An 18,750-nucleotide genomic window follows, 5' to 3' on the forward strand; every position below is an offset into this window, starting at 1 on the left:
GTCATATTCTTTCAACATTTTGAATATGTCATATCACTGCATTCTGGTTTCTTTTGTTTTGGATGAGAAGTCAGCTGTTAATCATATTGTCATTCTCTTGTATATGATGAATCATTTTTTCTTTTCTCCAAGATTTTGTCTTTGGTTTTCAGCAATGTGACTATGCAATATCCAGGTGTGACTCTCTTGGCACCTATTATACTTGGAAGACATTGAGTGGTGGATCTGTAGATTTATTTTTATTTTCTATTTTCATTATTTGTAAAAGATTATTTATTTATTTTCGGCAGGGTGGGGCAAAGAGAGAGAATCCTGAAGCATGATCCCTGCTGAGCTCGGAGCCCAATGCAGGGCTCCATTATCCTAGGACCCCGAGATCATGACCTAAGCCAAAATCAATAGCCGGATGCTTGACAAACTGAGCCACCCAGGGACCCCTGTACATCAGTTTTAATCATATTTAGAAAGTATATGGCCATTATGTCTTCAAGTATTTTTTCCTGATATTTTCTTTCTCCCTTCTTCTCTGAGACCTCCAATTTGTGTATGTTAGTATGACTGGTAGTACCCCATTAATTCCCTGAGGCTCTCCTCATTTCTCTTTTTTTCTTTCTCTTCTCCTGCTTGAACAAATTCTATTGATCTGTCTTCAAATTTGCTGATTCTTTTTTCTGCAATCTCAAATATGCTGTAGAGCCAATATAAAGATTCTTCACTTCAGTTATTTTACTTTTATATATAGAATTTCCATTTATTTTGTATAATTTATATCTCTATTTTGTCTCTAGTTAATCATTATCATCATATTGTTCTTTCATTGCTTATAGTTATCTTTAGTTATTCGAATATATTTATAAGAGCTGATTTGAGTCTTTGTCTACAGAGTCCAACAACTGGACTCCTCAGAGATAATAGGTATTGACTTTTTTCTTTCTGAGTATGGGTGATACTCTCCTATTTCTTTGTATAACATCTGGCATTCATTGTACACATATTTTGATTTATTGTTGAAAACTGAACACTGTTGAAAACTGGATATTTCAAATAATGTAGCAAGTCAAGATTTCTATTTTTTTCTTCCTGGGCACTATTATTGTTGCTGCTTTTTTAAAGTGTTTAGTCATTTACCTGAACTAATTCTACCAAGTTTGCCTCTCTCACAGTGTGTGACCACTACTATCTCTGCTCAGTTATTTTCTTTATTCCTGCTTTGTTAAGTCTGACTCCCTCAGGGTTGCCCTTGTGTTAGCATAGTTTATGGTCAAGCAAGAATTGGTCATAAGTTGTACTCAAACACCCTAAACCGGTCTACTATTTTAAGATGGAGCTATGTGTAGGCTGTGAGATGTATTTAAAGTTCAGGTAGTTTACAAGACTGCCTTGACTTTAACTTTCTGTGTGTGCAAAGACTCACGGTCAGCCAGGATGAATATATAGCCAGGTTCTGTCCAGTCTTTACTGAGTATGTGCACAGCCTAATCATGTACACAGCCTTCCAGATGACCAGAGATATTCTGGAGCATATCAAGGCCCACTACGGCTATCTCATCCCCTGGCTCTCCCTGATAAAATATTTTCTCCAACTAGGATTATAGCTTTAAGCTAGTTGCAATGTAGGCCTTCCTTTTTTGTTTGTTACTGAGATCATACAATTTTCAGTAACATTTAGGGATTTGATATTTTTGCACCCCATTCCAAATCGTCATTCCCCTCTAGCAGTGATGCTGCTGGTCTTCTCAACTTGCCATGTCCTAACAGAACTTCTGCACAGACTGAAATGGGTCTTGTGGGGAGGATGAATGGAAGCATCCCAGGCCAAAATACCACAGGTTTTCACAGTTCTAACTCAGTAGAATTTTAAAAAATAAATGCTTCTAAATTTGTTTTTATATCTTTGGTGGACTTATTTCAAGAGTTCTCAAATGGTTTTCATAATTTTGTTCAGTTTCATCATTGCTTTTTTAAAAAGATTTTATTTATTTATTTGACAGAGAGAGAGATGACAAGTAGGCAGAGAGACAGGCAGAGAGAGAGAGGGGGGAAGCAGGCTCCCCACTGAGCAGAGAGCTTGATCCCAGGACCCTGAGATCATGACCTGAGCCGAAGGCAGAGGCTTAATCCACTGACCACCCAGGCGCCCTCATCATTGCTTTTCACGGAGAAGATTTACCATGCTACTCACTTCTTCTATCTAGAAGCCTGGCCATCTAGATTAAAATGTGTGTCATCAGAACGCCAGCAAAGAGATCACTGGGGGGAAGGAATCTAAAAATGATCACTTTACTACAAAATAAAATAAAAATCAATAATTAACCTAGAGTTTGGAAAATCTGTTTGAATAGCATTAATAAGAAAGAGTAAAAGAAAAAAGAAAAACGTTTTATCTGAGAATTAAGCTAAAGGGTTCTGATTCTGACACTGCTGCCCATGAACTGCAAATTCTACTGCACTGCTTCATCTTGCTGAGCCTCATATTCTCCGCTATCAAAAAGAAAAACAATGCATGTGGGATCAGAGCACCTGGGTGACTCAGTTGGTTATCCAGCTGACTCTTGATTTTGGCTCAGGTCATGATCTGGGGGTACTACCCACATCAGGATCTGTGCTCAATACAGAGTCTGCTGGACATTATCCCCCTCTCCTTCTGTTTCTTCCCCTCCCCCTATTCTAAATTAAATAAAATCTTTTTAAAAAGTGGAATTATATTCACTACAAAGGTCTTCCTATGTCGTATATTTGTATTTCAGATGAAAACAGCAAAACATGGCAGGGAGATACTTAAAGGATCATAGTTAACAGTGAAAATACAACCAAGTTTGCTGCACTAAAACACTTAGAGCTACTTGCTTGGTACAAACCTCTGGTAAGCATTTATTTGGCTCAGTGCACACTTAGAAACATGAATGTGTCACTCAACCCAAGCACTCATAGTCTTTTGACATGCTCATATAATAAAAATGTACAATCGATGGCTTGAAAATATAAATAATAAGTAGATAACCAAGACCTAAGCACCACAAATTAGTAATTTAACATGACATTTGTCCATATAAAAACAAGATTTCAACTTAGTAACTGCACTTAGTAACTGCAGGTAAGAATCCTTATTACTCTAGGCCTCAAGTTCCTCATCTGAAAAATGAGTATAAAATCATTTAAACAGATAAGGCATTTCAAATGCACAGCCCAGAGCCTGGAATATAAATGCTCCATAAACTGTCATAGTTATAATTATTTCATATCCTCAGGCTTGGTCCTCTGGATTCACAACAGAGGAATCTATGTGCATGAATGTGGGAATCCACAACCAATCTCTCTACCCTTTACTGGACTGATGCTAGAGTAAGTCATGCTAAGACTGTCCTCCTAAAAACAGACATCAAGGACCCATTATACCTTCACAACCCTATTGTGTGGCATTGGAAAAAGTGCAACCAGGGGAGGTGGAAGGAGAATCAGGAATGATGAGAAAGGAGAGGGCACTAAACAGAAGGTGCAGAGGGCCACTGATTTGCCTTGGGTGGTACAAGAAGCAAGGTGAGAACAAATGAGGCTAGCAAGAGGAAGGCAGGGAGCAGAGAAGACTGATTCTGCCTTAGGCCACCTCATAGATCCCATTTCAGGAATTCAAGGGCTTCTCCCTTCTCTTTCACAACAACCCCAAGCATCTGTATATCTCTATGACTCACCACTCACTCTCCTCTATCAGCAAAACATGCAGTTTCACTCCTCCACCTTGCCTTCCAATTTGGTCCCAAGCCCAGAGATTTCCCAAAACTGTGTCTCATATATACCCCTTGGCTGGCAGCAATAAGGGTTGACATGCTGCTGACCAAATTCACCTATTCTGGTGTGTGTTGTTTTTCAACATATGGGCCTTTCTACTGAGGCTCTAGGATATAGCCTCTTTGAATGAATCCGTTGGGATATTAAGAGATATACTGGCTTCTATAACTGACTAGTCCAGGGGTAGGCTATGGTTCAATCAGGGTTCTGCTCCAAGCTCCTGTGATGCTCTTGCCTCTTCCCATCCTCACCTGCATCATCAGGCTGCAACAGTTTCAAGAATTGAACTCAGACAGCATAGTAGACAGAGTTCAGAGAAAGGGAGTATTCCTTCCTCTGGCTCTCTCTATAGAGGAAAGAACTTCCTTTACCAGCATCTCCTTGAAAACAAACCCATTTCTGGACCAATCCCTATGGTCCAAGGAATGGCATACAATGGTTGGCTATGGCCTGAGATCTTAAATTGACTAGCAAAATTCTCTGGATTTCACACCTATATAAATACTCTGGGAATCTTGGTAAAATTCAGATTCTGGTTCAGGAAATTTGGAGTCTAAGATTCTGCATTTCTAATGCAGGCTGATAGTCTGCACTTTGAGTACAAAGGAATAGTGGGTATGTGGACTAGACAGAGAACGGTTTGTAAGCTTTTAGCCACCACTGACTTCATAGGGCCTATAATACTACACAGTGCACAAAAGCTATCATACAAATATATGTTAAATTTTGAAGAGTATCTTCCCCCAAATTGAGAAATTGGTGCATAGTCAGGTAACAGATCATTGTAATCCATTACCCCTTTCCAGACACAACTGTCAACCTCTGAGATTTTATTTAAAACACTCAATAGATTCTGAAAGCTGAAAAGCACTAATTGATAGAACACTTGTACTTTGAAACCGACGTTCCAGAAATCTTCTTTCCTTGTGAACATGTGTAAGAGATAAGCTGAATAACCCTACTGAAACATCAATATTTAGACACACAGATCTCCTTTCCAGGTGCACAAAATTTTGCAATCAGAAGTATTATATACAAAGTTACTAAATATTTGAGCCTAGAAGTAAACTGCCTTATTCTTTGCAAACGTTTTAGCACCACTTCTGGTATGGAACAAGGGCAAGTGGTATGTGGAAAAAAATTTTAAATGACACAAAGTATCCAAATTCAAACTGAGATACAGAAATTAAAGTTGAAATAAGATACTCTTTTGTTCACACAGTGTTCTCTGATTCATCAGAAAACATTCATTCTTACTGTTTGCAGCAGTAGCTTTGTGTTCTCGAAAGGGAGCAAAGATATTTAGATAGATTCTTCCAGAATTCCAATACACTCACCCAGAATGATGGCGCTTGAGAGAAACGTTATCTCCAAAAGAAACACTTCAGGGGCACCTGGGTGGCTCAGTGGGTTAAAGCCTCTGCCTTCAGCTCAGGTCATGATCCCAGGGTCCTGGGATCAAGCCCCTTGTCAGGCTCTCTGCTCAGAAGGGAGCCTGCTTCCTCCTCTCTCTCTGCTTGCTTCTCTGCCTACTTGTGATCTCTGTTTGTAAATAAATAAATAAAATCTTAAAAAAGAAAAGAAAAAGAAAAAGAAACACTTCAAACGGAATACTGTAAAACATTTTTAAAAAAATGGGAGGGGTGGGTGTGCCTAGGTGGCTCAGTCTTTAAGCATCTGCCTTCAGCTCAGATCATGATCCCAGGGTCCTGGGATCAGGGTCCAGGGATAGAGCCCCACAGGAAGCCTGCTTCTTCCTCTCCTACTCTCCCCGCTTGTGTTCCCTTTCTCACTGTGTCTCTCTCTGTCAAATAAATAAATAAAATCTTAAAAAAAAAAAAAAAAGTCTTGGGACCCCTAACACTTGCCAACTCTGATACCTTACTAAAGCAACTTCTGGGGCGCCTGGGTGGCTCAGTGGATTAAGCCGCTGCCTTCGGCTCAGGTCATGATCTCAGGGTCCTGGGATCGAGCCCCGCATCGGGCTCTCTGCTCCGCGGGGAGCCTGCTTCCTCCTCTCTCTCTGCCTGCCTCTCTGCCTACTTGTGATCTCTCTCCCTCTGTCAAATAAATAAATAAAATCTAAAAAAAAAAAAAAAAATTAAAGCAACTTTTCTGGAGTTACAGAAGATAACCATCTTTTATAGCAGGCAATGCCAATGGCTAGCATAAACTATGCATGGGCCTCCTATCTCATTTGTCTGCTGGGTAGCAGGTCTCAGGAGACCTGTCAGAGGCCCAGTCAGTTCCTGTGAAAGGGCTAATCCCCAATCCCCATTTCCTCAATCCCCTGTCCTTATCAGGGCAAAATGCATATTTATTCCTTCTGGTCTGATTTCTGGAGGTGACAATTAGTCTCGGGGAAATGACTGCAAACTTGTAACTGAGATTTCTCAGTTGCCTCTAAGCTCTAAGTCTGCCTCCTGCCAAGTTCATAGTTTCCTTTATGGCCAGGTAGTTTATATGTGGCTGTCTTTTTTCAAGTATAGCTTGGAAAAAGAGAAGAGAAAGCAGGAGACAGATATCATCATCTACCTTTCCTTTCTCCAAGCAAAAATTAGCCTATCCTCTCCAACAAAGGAAGTGTAGGGAAGCAAGGCTTTCCCTGGCAATTAAAGTTAAAAAAAAAAAAAAAGCTTCTTGAACCAAAGTTGAGACAACTTTGAATGCCTCAGTGAGTCAGTTCAACAGCTGAGAGGCTGGAACATACCACCATCAACTTAGAAAAAATAAATCCCTATAGCTAAAATTCCTGTGAAAACCTAGAAGTTGTTGCCTTCAAAGAGACTTTTTTCCCACTGGGTTCTCTAGGAAGACCAGGAGACTGGATGGAAGACAGAGGCACTCCAGGAAATTCCTGAACAGTAGGTAGCTTAAGTAGAATCCCAATTTCCTTAGTAAAACCAGAACTGTCATAACTCTTGATTCAGAAGCAAAGAGAATTTTCTATAGGAATGATTATAACTTTACTTCTTTCTACCCTCCCAATTGTCCTCTGCTGTGCCACATATTCTTTTCTAGAACTACTTAGTTCTCACTCTTTCTTTCTTTTTTTTTTTTTTTTAATTTTATTTATTTGACAGAGAGAAATCACAACTAGGCAGAGAGGCAGGCAGAGAGAGAGGAGGAAGCAGGCTCCCGGCTGAGCAGAGAGCCCGATGTGGGGCTCGATCCCAGGACACTGGGATCATGACCTGAGCTGAAGACAGAGGCTTTAACCCACTGAGCCACCTAGGCGCCCCAGTTCTCACTCTTTCTACAATATATGCCAGGTCTAAACTCCTCAGAACTGGATGAACCAAAATGGCCACAGAAAGATAAAGCAGATAATTCAGTTCACTTATTCCTAAAAAGTCTTCCCCATTTCCCATCCCTTCTTGATTTTAGATTCAGGAATTCTGAAGAGTAGTGGTAGTGATCAAGACAAAATCAGGGAAAGAGGAGTTATGAATGGTCTATCTAATGGGAAATATATTAGAATTAGGAAAATTTGCTTAGGGAAGTTAATTCTCTAAGCTTATCATTGCCTTTGCAATATTGCAAAGATCTCAGCAACTCTAAATAATGGGCTTTAAGAGAGCATTCTAAAATAAAATCTTCTTTGAAATACTAAGCAATCTAGAAAATTTATAGGACAAAAAGTATTCAGATAAAAGTTTTATACGAGCTTTCATCACTGCAAAGTGATGAAAACTTTCCCCATCCTTCCCATTTCCATACAAATCTTTAATTAAGGAAGTGGCAGTGATTACTAAACATGTGCCTTGCCACTTGAGTTTCAGGACACAGTACAAATAATTAAAATCATTCATTTACAAGATGAGACATACACAAGTAACAGTGAAGATCATATAGTCAATATGTGTAAATTAACAATATTTAAAGGTCAATTAAAATCCACTAAAAAGTCCTAGTTTTATAATTCTAAACATTTGCAGCTTCCAAACAACAACAACAACAAAAATCCTTTAGTCTTCTCTTGGTAACTATTCCTTCCTTCCCTACTCTCACTAGCCCTATTCCCAGATTTTTCTAACAAACATAGAAAGAAAAAGGAAAGGCAAAATAATAACTGTTAAAATTCCAAGATTTTACTTCAAGCCAAGGCCACATTTCTAAGCAACTTTGATCAGGCAAATTACCTCTAAGTGTCTCAATTTTTCCCTCAGAAAATTGAAATAATTTATCACCTTTGATCTGCAAATTTGTGAGGGCATTGAAAGATCGAAAGAAACTTACCTGCTGGTATTTGTTTCCAGGAAGATAGAGTAGGCATACTTTTCCCTATTCTTCCTGCTAAGTTTAACTAAAAACCCTGGACATTATACATAAAGCAAACACCAGTAGATCTGAAATGTTAATTAGAGGAAGGCAGTCCAGCTAGGGACCTTGGGCCGGAAGAACACAGGTGGTAAGTTCTTTGGGGCTTCTTTCTGCTTCACATATTTTAGACTAGATACTGAAAAAATGGTACCTCATGATCATAGACACAAAGGAAAAGACGGGAAAAAAAGAAAGAAAAAAGGAAAGAAAGACAAAAGGAAGGACAGAAAGAAAGAGGAGGAAGAAACCTACAGGAAAGTCTGCCCTCTCTGGCCACATAGGGAAAGAGTCGTCTAGAAATACAAAAACTTCTAGAAAATACAAGGTCTACTCCAGCCAAACAACACAGAAAAGAACTGCAGCCCTACCCCCTAATTCCGCCAGCAAAAGTCAAATGGAGAACCTAGATATGCACCCTTAGCAGGCTATAACAGGTGCTCCGTCCAACTCTCTCCCCCTTCAGAGTATGTCAAAGAAAACCTAACAAAGAGTCAGAATTTTTACCAGTATTCAGTGGTAACAGTGGTAACACACTTCACAGTTGTCAGTGGAAACCATAAGGGTACCCTGAAATTCCACTCCATCCCACAGTACAAAGAAGACCCTTACTCTCTTGGTGTCAATGGAGGCACAGTGGAAAACCTGGACTTTCACCTCCACATGGCAGCAGGAGGTGGCATGCCCACTTCACCCACAGCACACTGTCAGAGGAGACTTGTTACACTAGATTTAAGTAAGATCTAGAATCTTATAAGACCCAAACTGTCCAGGTTTCAACAAAAAATCACTTGTTAAGTCAAGAACCAGGAAGAACTCAAAATAAATGAGAAAAGGCAATCATCGGATGCTGCTCTGAGATGATACAGATGTTAGCATTATCTGACAAGCATTTTAAAGCAACCATCATAAAACTGCTCAGAAGAATAGTTACACACATACCTGAAATAAATGCGTGTACAAAAAGTCCTGGCGAAGAAACAGAAGATACAACGAAAAACTAAACGGAAACTTAGAACTGAAAAACAAAATCACTGATATAAGAAACGCCACAGGGGGGCTCAACACCGGAATGAATAAGCAGAGAAGAAAATCCATGAACTTGAACATAATAGAAATTATTCAATCCAAGCAACAGAGTATAGACTCAAAGAAATGAAGTCTCAGGGATATCTGGAACTATAACAAAAGATCTTGTCATTGAAGCCCTGGAAAGAAAGGGGAGAGAAGATGAAACTGGAGAAAAAAAAAAAAAAAAAAAAAAAAAAAAAAAAAAACAGCCAAAAAAATATGGCAAAAAATTTCCTAAACGTAGAAAGAAAAGGGGGAGGGCTGCCTCCAGATTCCAGCAGAGAGAACTTCAAGCAAACAAAAAGCCAAAAAATCCATTCTGAGACACACCACAAACTTCTGAAGACTAAAGCCAAAGAAAATCTCAAAAGCAACCTGAGAAAAATGACGCATTCCTCGTTGAGGTAATAAAACATTCAAATAGCAGAGCATTTCTCACCAGAAACCACAGAAGGCAGAGGGAATGGCACAGTGTTTTTTATGGCCTGGGGGAGAAAAAAAAAAAGATCAACCCAAAATCCTATACCCAGTTAACAGCATTCTTCAAGAACAAAAGTGAAACCGAGACATTCTCGAGTGAAGAAAACCTAAGAAAATTTGTTGCCAGCTGACCTACCTTGAAAGAGCAGCTGAAGAACAGCATGTACCACAGAGACCAAGAATCACAGCCCTAGGTGCCCAGCGGCACTGAAAAAACGCTGCCAAGTGGACAGAAGTCTTTGGCCGGATTCTCGCCGCCTCCAGCTCTCACGAGAGCAGGAGTGCTGTCCTGGGTGCGCGCGCACCCAACCGCCGCTCAGGCGGCTGCTGTGAGCGGGGCAGTCAAAGGACTCTCTGAACTTGTCTAAGGAAGAAGGTCCACATAAAGAACAGATAAATAGGGTAAGCACAATAGACTTTCCTTCTCTTATTGACTTTTCTAAATTATGTTCGATGATCAAAGCAAAAATTATAACCTTGTCTCACATGGTTGGCAATGAATGCAAGGAAGTATTTGAGACCTCCATGTTCTAAATAAGGATGGGTAAAGAGTCCCTAAAGGGAGGTAAGATTTCTTCACTTTAGTTTCTCTAGTACATAGGGACATAATAAAAATGCCTTACAAAGAGGTTCACTAAAAAAAAGAAAAAAAAAGAGAGAGAGAGAGAGAGAGAAATTAAAATAGAATTCTAAAAAAATGTTCAAGTAAGACAGGCAGGAAAAAGAAAACAAAAGGAAGAGAGAACCAAGCGAAATAATAAAAAGTCAAATGTGAGCAATTATCAATAATGTATTACATGTCATTAGGGACACCTGAGTGGCTCAATTGGCTAAGTATATGCCTTTGGCTCAGGTCATGATCCCAGAGTGGGATCAAGTACCACATTGGTCCCCCTGCTCAGCTCAAGCCTGTTGCTTCCTCTCCCTCTGCCTGCTCTCTCTCTGCCAAATAAATAAATAAAATCTTTAAAAAAAAAAGACATTGTAGCATTAAAAGATAAGTGTTTCAGGGTGGCTTAAGATATGACCCAATTATGTGCTGCCTACAAGAAAGTAACTTCAAGGGGCGCCTGGGTGGCTCAGTGGGTTAAAGCCTCTGCCTTCGGCTCAGGTCATGATCCCAGGGTTCTGGGATCGAGCCCCGCATCGGGCTCTCTGCTCTGCAGACAGCCTGCTTCCTCCTCTCTCTCTCTGCCTGCCTCTCTGCCTACTTGTGATCTCTGTCTGTCAAATAAATAAATAAAATCTTTAAAAAAAAAAAAAAGAAAGTAACTTCAAGTACAAAGATTTAGGTAGACTGAAAGTACAAGGATGAAAAATATGATGCAGTGTATTTTATGTTTTTGCATATTTAAGTCAAAAAATTGATAGGAAAATTTTGATAAGGAATTGAGAGGAAAAAACCAACTGTTATAGTTAAACACTTCAACACCTTTCTCTCAACAATTTATAGAATAACTAGACATAGGGGCGCCTGGGTGGCTCAGTCGTTAAGCGTCTGCCTTTGGCTCGCCTCATGATCCAGGGTCCTGGGATGGAGACCAGTATCACCAGTATCGGGCTCCCTGCTCTGCGGGAAACCTACTTCCCTCTCTCCCACTCCCCCTGCTTGTGTTCCCTCTCTCACTGTGTGTCTCTCTGTCAAATAAATGAATTAAATCTTTAAAAACAAAAAAAGAAAAAGAACAAGACATAAAGTCAGCAATGATGTAGAAAAATTCAATATTCAGCTAACAAATTCTAAAGACATTCACAGAACACTCCACACAGCAGCAGAATTCACATTGTCTTCAATTACTCACATAATATATAACAAGATAAACCAAATCTTAGCCAAAGAATGGATGCCAACAAACTTAAAAGATTTGAAATTGTATAGAGTACATTTGATCACAATGCAATCAAACTAGGAATCAACAGCAGAAAAGCAAAATATTCAAACACTTGGAAACTAAATACACTTCTAAACCCGTGGGTCAAAGGGAAATTCTCACTGGCAAAAAAAAAAAAAAAAAAAAAGTGAAAATATAACATCAAAATGTTCAACAGACGGATATAGTGTTGAGAGGGGAATTTGTAGTACTAGATTGCTTACATGAAGAGGAAAAGTTTCAAATCAATAAACTAAGCTCTCACCTGAAAAGCAGAGAAAACGAAGAGCAAAAACAAACCCAAATATGAAAGAAGGAAATAACAAAGTGCAGAAATTAGTGAAATTGAAAAGAGGAAAGAATTAGAGAAAATCAATGAACAGAAGGTTTGGGTTTTAGAAAAGATCAATAAAATCTACAAACCTCTAGCAAGACTGACAAAGAAAGAAGAGAAAAGACACAACTAATAATATCTAAAATAAAACAAGATACTACTACAGAACCTGCAGACACCAAAAAAATAAGGTACAAACATCTCTACACATATATTTGAAAACTTAAATAAAATGAGCAATTCCTCAGAAGTACAAACTATCATAAATCATCTAATATGTAATAGATAATTTAACTAGCCCTCTATTTTAAAAATTGAAATTGAATTCATAATTAAACATCTCTCCAAAAAAGAAATCTTCAACCCAGATGTTCACTGAAGAATTCTACCAATGCTTAAAGAATTAATGCCAAATTTATATAATCTCTTCCAAAAATTCAGGAAGAGGGAACACTTTCTAATTCATTCCACGAAGCCAGTATTACCCTTATAACAAAACCAGACAAAAATAATACTAAAAAAAAACAAACCCCACTTTAGACCAATATCCCTCATGAATATGGATGCACAGATTTTTAGTAATATATTAGCCGATAGAATTCAACAATATATAAAACTATTATGCCATGACCAAGTAGGGATTATTCCAGTGACACAAGTCTGGTTGAATTTTTGAAAATCAATCAATGTAATCTACTACATTAACAGACTGAAAAAGAAAAATCATATGATCACAGCAACTGAAGCGTAAAATGCATTTTTCATGCATGTTAAAAGCTCTCAAAACACAGGAATAGAGGAGAATTTTTTCAGCATGATAAGAAAACATCTTTTTTAAAATACCTACAGCTAACCTCCTATATAGCGATGAAAGGAATTCAAGATAAGAAAAAAGTTAAGATGAAACAGGCTGCCTGACAGTCAGTCAGCATTAGTGAGAAGATCAGCTAGGGTAGAGGCACATGTTGGAGCTAGGGGGAGAAGGGTGGGAGAAATGCCCCCTCTTCCCCACCCCCCAGTGAAGTCTTAAGGGCATCTTGTGTTTGGGAGGATAAAAGTGCATTCTACCTGGTGAATATTTTAAGTTCCTAAAAAGTAAATAACTGTTTCAGCCTTTTAAATTCCATGTGAAATTATCAAATGAGTCATGAGAAAAATGCTAACGTCAAAATTAAAATCAAATGAATCACTGTTTCTGGCTCCAAAGCAGAGCACTTTGCTCTGTGCATACACTGTGCAGAAGGCCAACTGGCTGCCTTCTCCCTGCCTCCTACCCCCATTCACTGCAGCAGCCTTTCTCCCCAGCACCTCAGAGGCTGGGTTATGGATTGAAGGCGTGATATCTCCCCCCCACAACAAGTATTTTCCACGAGGTAAGTCTGTGGAGTTACTTGTCTCCCAAAACTCAGTCCCATCACCATGGAAATGAAAAATAGCAATAGGATTTTGTGTCTTCTCCAAGTTGGCATCTCAGAAGAGACCTTCAGCACAGTTTCAGTTGTGTTCAGCAAACTCTCGGGTTTGTAATGAAAGAGGACCAAATCCCTCTCCCTTAATATCCAATCAGGTTGATTTTTCCAATTCCCCTTTCACTAATATATTTCCTTATCTCCCAAAGGTCCTAATACCCAGAGGAAGGAAAAGAGAAAGAGAGCTAATGTGAAATAGAACTACAAGAAAATTCTAATTAGTTTTTGAGGATCAGGTTAAGTGATGGGTACAGAATTAAAGGTATCAATTTATATTTCAGCCAGCGAAGGACCACCACTTAACTTACCTCCTCACTGGACAGCCTTGGGACCCAGAGGTCAAAGCCCCACAGATCTACTAGGCAGGAGCCCTCCAGAGAGTTGTGTTTGGGGATTGGTGCTATAGAGGGAGGCTCTTATTTTTACACCACTGAGGCTGAAACACTGCCATCCCCTTGAACTTCCCAGAAAAAGCATAAAATACATTGACTTGTCCCCATCCTAAGAAGATCCTTATTTACTATCCCTAAGATGAACAGCAGTGCTACAGCGTCTTCTTTTTTTTTTTTTTTTTTTTAAGATTTTATTTGTTTGAGAGCATGCTAGGGAGAAAGAGTGAGAGAGAGCAAGAGAGAGAGAGCGTGCAAATGCGAGCAAGAGGAGGGGTAGAGGCAGAGGGAGAAGAAGACTCTCCACTGAGCGTGGAGCCTGATGCAGGGCTCGATCCCAGGACCCTGAGATCATGACCTGAGCCAAAGGCAGATGACTAACCAACTGAGCTACGAAGGTGCCCCAACAATTTCATTGTCCTGTCTTTAAATGTTCTAGAAATTGGAGCTCTCTGAGACACTGCCTACCACACTATGAGAATGCACCTAATTGTACTTTAGGAATATCTATCAGTACCCCTTGTATTCCTGCTATGTCCTTAAAATTACCTTAGTGAACCCAAGAATACATCAAGGGGTGACGTTAAACAGAGGCACCCAGGAAGTATCCTTCTGACATCCAGACCCCAACCTGGCCTCATCAGTGAAAGTGAAACTCAAGCCTGAAGTGTGTTCACAAAAGAGAGAGAGTCTGGAGCTCATTTACATATTATATAATGACAACCGTCCAGAGATAATATTTCCCCAAAAAAGGCAGAGTTATCTTTTCTTAAGGGTTGCTGTTGTTGGCAAGTGGATTCTAGAATACCTCGGCTCAAAAACTATTCTTTCTTCCTAGTTATATAAAAAGGGAGCCATCAAAAGTAACTTCTAAGCCCTTCCCTACACACGTATAATGTTCTGTAACATCACAAAGAAAAGGGTTATATCCAGCCCTACAATGGCCTGCTGCTCAGCGGGGAGTCTGCTTCTCCCTCTCCCTTTCCCCCTCCTCCTGCTCATATTTGCGCTCTTTCTTGCTCTTTCTTTATAGCATACTCTCTCTCAAATCTTAAAAAAAAAAAAAAAGAAAAGAAAAGAAAGGAACTGTAACGCTGCTGTTCATCTCAGGTATAGTAATTAAACTTCTTGGGATGGGGACAAGTCCATGATATTACGGGCCATTTTGGGGAAGTTCGGGGGGATGGTGGTGTTTCAGCCTCAGGGTGATTTTTCATGAACAATTTTTAAATATTATCATATATATTTTTTATGTGAGCAATGATCTGATGTGTGTGTGTGTGTGTGTATAAAACCACAATAACACCTGGTTTCTCCAGTGTTCTCCATTTTCTTTTATTCAGCCAAACTATATTCAGGCAACAAACACACACTTACTCCTACAAGATTAGAAAATATTAAAATCTTCTCCTGGGCCAATTTTCCTATTTAGCTCATCTACTGATTGTCATGAGGTTTGCAGTCTGATTTATTTCAGGGCCCTGGTGTTTAAATACTGTGCCTTATAATACTGACAATACTAATGTGCTGGTGAAGACTTGTAGGTTTACTACCCAAACCAAGTGATTGAGCAATTTTTAAGTCAGTGGTAAGGTTTCTTTATAGGAGAGCATTTTGTCAAATTTATATGTACAGGCCAGACGGGCTTCAGAAGATCCTCATTTCCAAGACAGCCTGTGATGAACAAACTTCAGGGCTCCCTGTTTGATCCCCATGCCAGGAAATCCTGCCTGTAAATGAATCAGTAAAGTTGGTCAAGTTTTCCATGGATTTGACTGAATACCAGCATGGGGAATCCTGCGAAGAGGAGAGACAGGGAGGTAACATCTCAGAGGATGAACAAGGGAAAAGGGCAGACCCGGAGTGAGGAAACCTCATCGGCTACAAATTGTGTACACATGCAAAGCAAACTTGTGAACACACGTCCAACTTGGCAGATGTATAAAGATCGTGTATTTATAACACGCTCCTGAAACACCTTATTGAAATGAGCAATTTACATGACTTTGATTTAAAATTAGGGCTTTAAGAATTTTTAGAAACCTTTCCAATCCAGTCCACCAAAAAAGCAAATGCAGCTTCTCAGAGACGGTGTTCTCCACAAAGCCTGGCACTTCCCTGAGCGTTGCCTCAGACAGTGATCTCCTCTCCACCTCTTTGCCTTGCAACAATCGAAGTGGCTGGGAACTGGAGCTCAATTTTATTAGTGATTTAAAACACACCCTTGGAAACTAAGCTGGCTTTTTCTTGTCCATTCAGGTGGGAAGTGTGTTCCAGCAGACGGGAACAGCACTTGAGAAAGTTCTCAAACAGATAATGCCTTAAGAGCTTGACTTCAAAAAAAAAATCTCCCACCGGCCAACTACCCAACAAAAGGAAGGGTAACCTGGTAAGAAAACTAAGCCTTCCATAATAAGACAAAGATAAAATAGTTCAGCCGCCAGAATTCGACATCTTTAAAAACGCCTTTTCAATCTTTAACTTTTGTCTGCTTGGTTGTCTAGCAACCAAGTGCCGGCAAGAAACTCCACCCAAAACAAAGTGAAACAATACAGACACTTAACTTCACGAGTGTGTGCGCGTGTGTTAAGATTCTCAGCGTGCAAAGATAGAAAGTCCCTTTCGGGCAATTAAAACAGAAAAAAGTCCTGCCTGTCGATGGCAGGAAAGGAAGTCAGGAGTGAGTAAAAAGCAACTTAGAAATGTGTAATGCGGGATGAGGGTCTAGTTTCCACACACTGGGCTAAAGCAAGGTTTACACTCTTAAGTAGTAAAAACAAACCATTAAGCTAGGCCCAGCACTGTCAGGAAGTATAAAACAGTTCTTGAAACTTTGCAGTTACTATACAAAAGCTTTTCATAAACTCTGTTTCCTGATCTTCATTAAACGTTCACATCAAGTTGCCATGGGGCAATTAGCTTGCCTCCTGAAATCAATAAAAAATCAACAATTTGGAAATAGTTGTACAGTAAAATAGTTCAATAATTATTCTCTCATAGTGTTGTGGCCAAGTGGTTCCAGTGTAAATGCAGTCCAGATGAGATCCTGCTCCGTATGAGGGAAGCTTTGAGCAAATCAGTGGTTTGCAGAGAGATCTCCCCATCGGAACGGACTGCAACAATAATGGACCTGGCCCTGCCTTTGAGCCCTGCCTTTGAGCGGGGCCCAGGATGAGGGGCAAACACAGCCTTGAAGTGGGGGTTCAAGTCAGCATCTGGCATACTGCTTAAGCACCTCAGAGGGACTGAACTCAAAATGTAGAGACCTAAATGAAATGATAAACCCAACAACAAAAAAGTATTAGGTGCCCTCCACTCATCACACTGACAGGAGCAAAGCAAAATTTTTCCTTTGGATATATGGGGAAAAGATATATGTATATGTGTGTGTGTGTATATATATATGTATATATACGTGTGTGTATGTGTGTGTATTAGGCACTATATACAGTGTATGTTGATATAGTGATTGATATAACATACTTATATATATATGTATAATATATATAAAGGGTGTTGGAGATTAGAAATTCATTCATTCCAACATTTCCACAAATACTCAGATCTTTGTTGCTTATAAAAAAATCTTCAAAGCAGTCTCCTAAAAGGTAAAAATGAGGCTGAACACACATAGGACACTTTGCTGAAAAGCAGACACCAACACAAAGTTATTTCTTTGCTGACCCCCCACCACAGAGGGAAATCAATTCCTTTTGCTTTTTCTAGCCTGAGCCCATTCACTCAGCACCTTATTCAAAGCCAACCACGGCATCACAAATTCCAATATCCATTAAATCAAACCTCAAATACCGGCCTGGGAAGTTTATATCACCCTCTAGGCTCAGTGGTGTTCTACAGTGAACTGTCTTAGAACTTAAAAAAAAAAAAAGTATCATTTTTAGTATAAACAAATGTTTCAAATGTATGACATCTATTTGCTGCCTTCAAAGGGAAAACTTTTAACTCAGACTCTTGGCACTAAGATCACACGGGATCAACTCCATGGACTGACTTAAGTGTTAAACTTTTTTAAAGTACGTTAAGGGCTTGCACCTGCTCCCCCATCCACATAGATGTACTGACACGTATTTGACTAAACTGACTGCGTACATGCCCAAGCAAGCAAGCAGAGCAGATTTTACAAGATAAGCAACCAAGTGTTTTCATGTCTGAGGGTGGCTAGAACACAAAATTGCCAGTCATCTTGTGGGAGAAAAGAACGCCTTTGAAAAAAATATGTAGAACATCATTTCAGATACGGTGAAATGTATTCAAATACCATCCTGTATACAGGTTTTGTTGTTTTGTTTTTCCCCTTAAGTACTACTTCTCAGAGAGGGGCCTAAACTCAGTGCAACTTTCTGCTGTTGTGATTGAGAAGATAATTATCAGAACTTTGCTACTCAAACTGCAGTCCATGGGCCAGAGGTAACATTTCACCTGGGAGCGTCTCAGAAATGCAGACTCTCAGGCCCCACCTCAGATTCATTGAAACAGAGCCTATGTTAGAGCATGATCTCAAGAGGTCTGTGTATACTTCGATCTGCATTCCCCTGAGATAGTACTGGTGACTCGTATGACATTAAAATCTCAGATGTTTTATTTAGAGCACTGGTCCCCCAAGTTAGGTAGAAGTTCACTTTGAAATTTGCAGGGCAGGGAAATAGTAAAAAACAAACAACAACAACAAAAAACCCAACTCTACCCTGGAGAATACTGTAAAGGCTGTGATTTGCGTCAATAGAGAAAAAAAAGAAAAGCATTTTACTCGAGTGAAGCAGACGTGCATTTTATCCATCTCATCCTTCTTGCTCCCTAAAACAATAAACCAGGGAAGGAATAAGGCAATATTGGTTCTTTGTAATTGCCCATCTGTATCATACTGATTCTATACTTCAATTATTTATTGCAAGGCTGTGTTCCTTTTGGCCTTGTAACAGACTGGGGGCTGTGGCATCCAACGTTCAGTGAACGAGTATCCTAACTTTAAAGACTGCAGAAAAGAAACACACTCTTTAAAAAAGTGCTTT

The sequence above is a fragment of the Meles meles genome, chromosome 16 (genome assembly GCF_922984935.1).
Source record: "Meles meles chromosome 16, mMelMel3.1 paternal haplotype, whole genome shotgun sequence".
Classification (NCBI taxonomy): Eukaryota; Metazoa; Chordata; class Mammalia; order Carnivora; family Mustelidae; genus Meles; species Meles meles.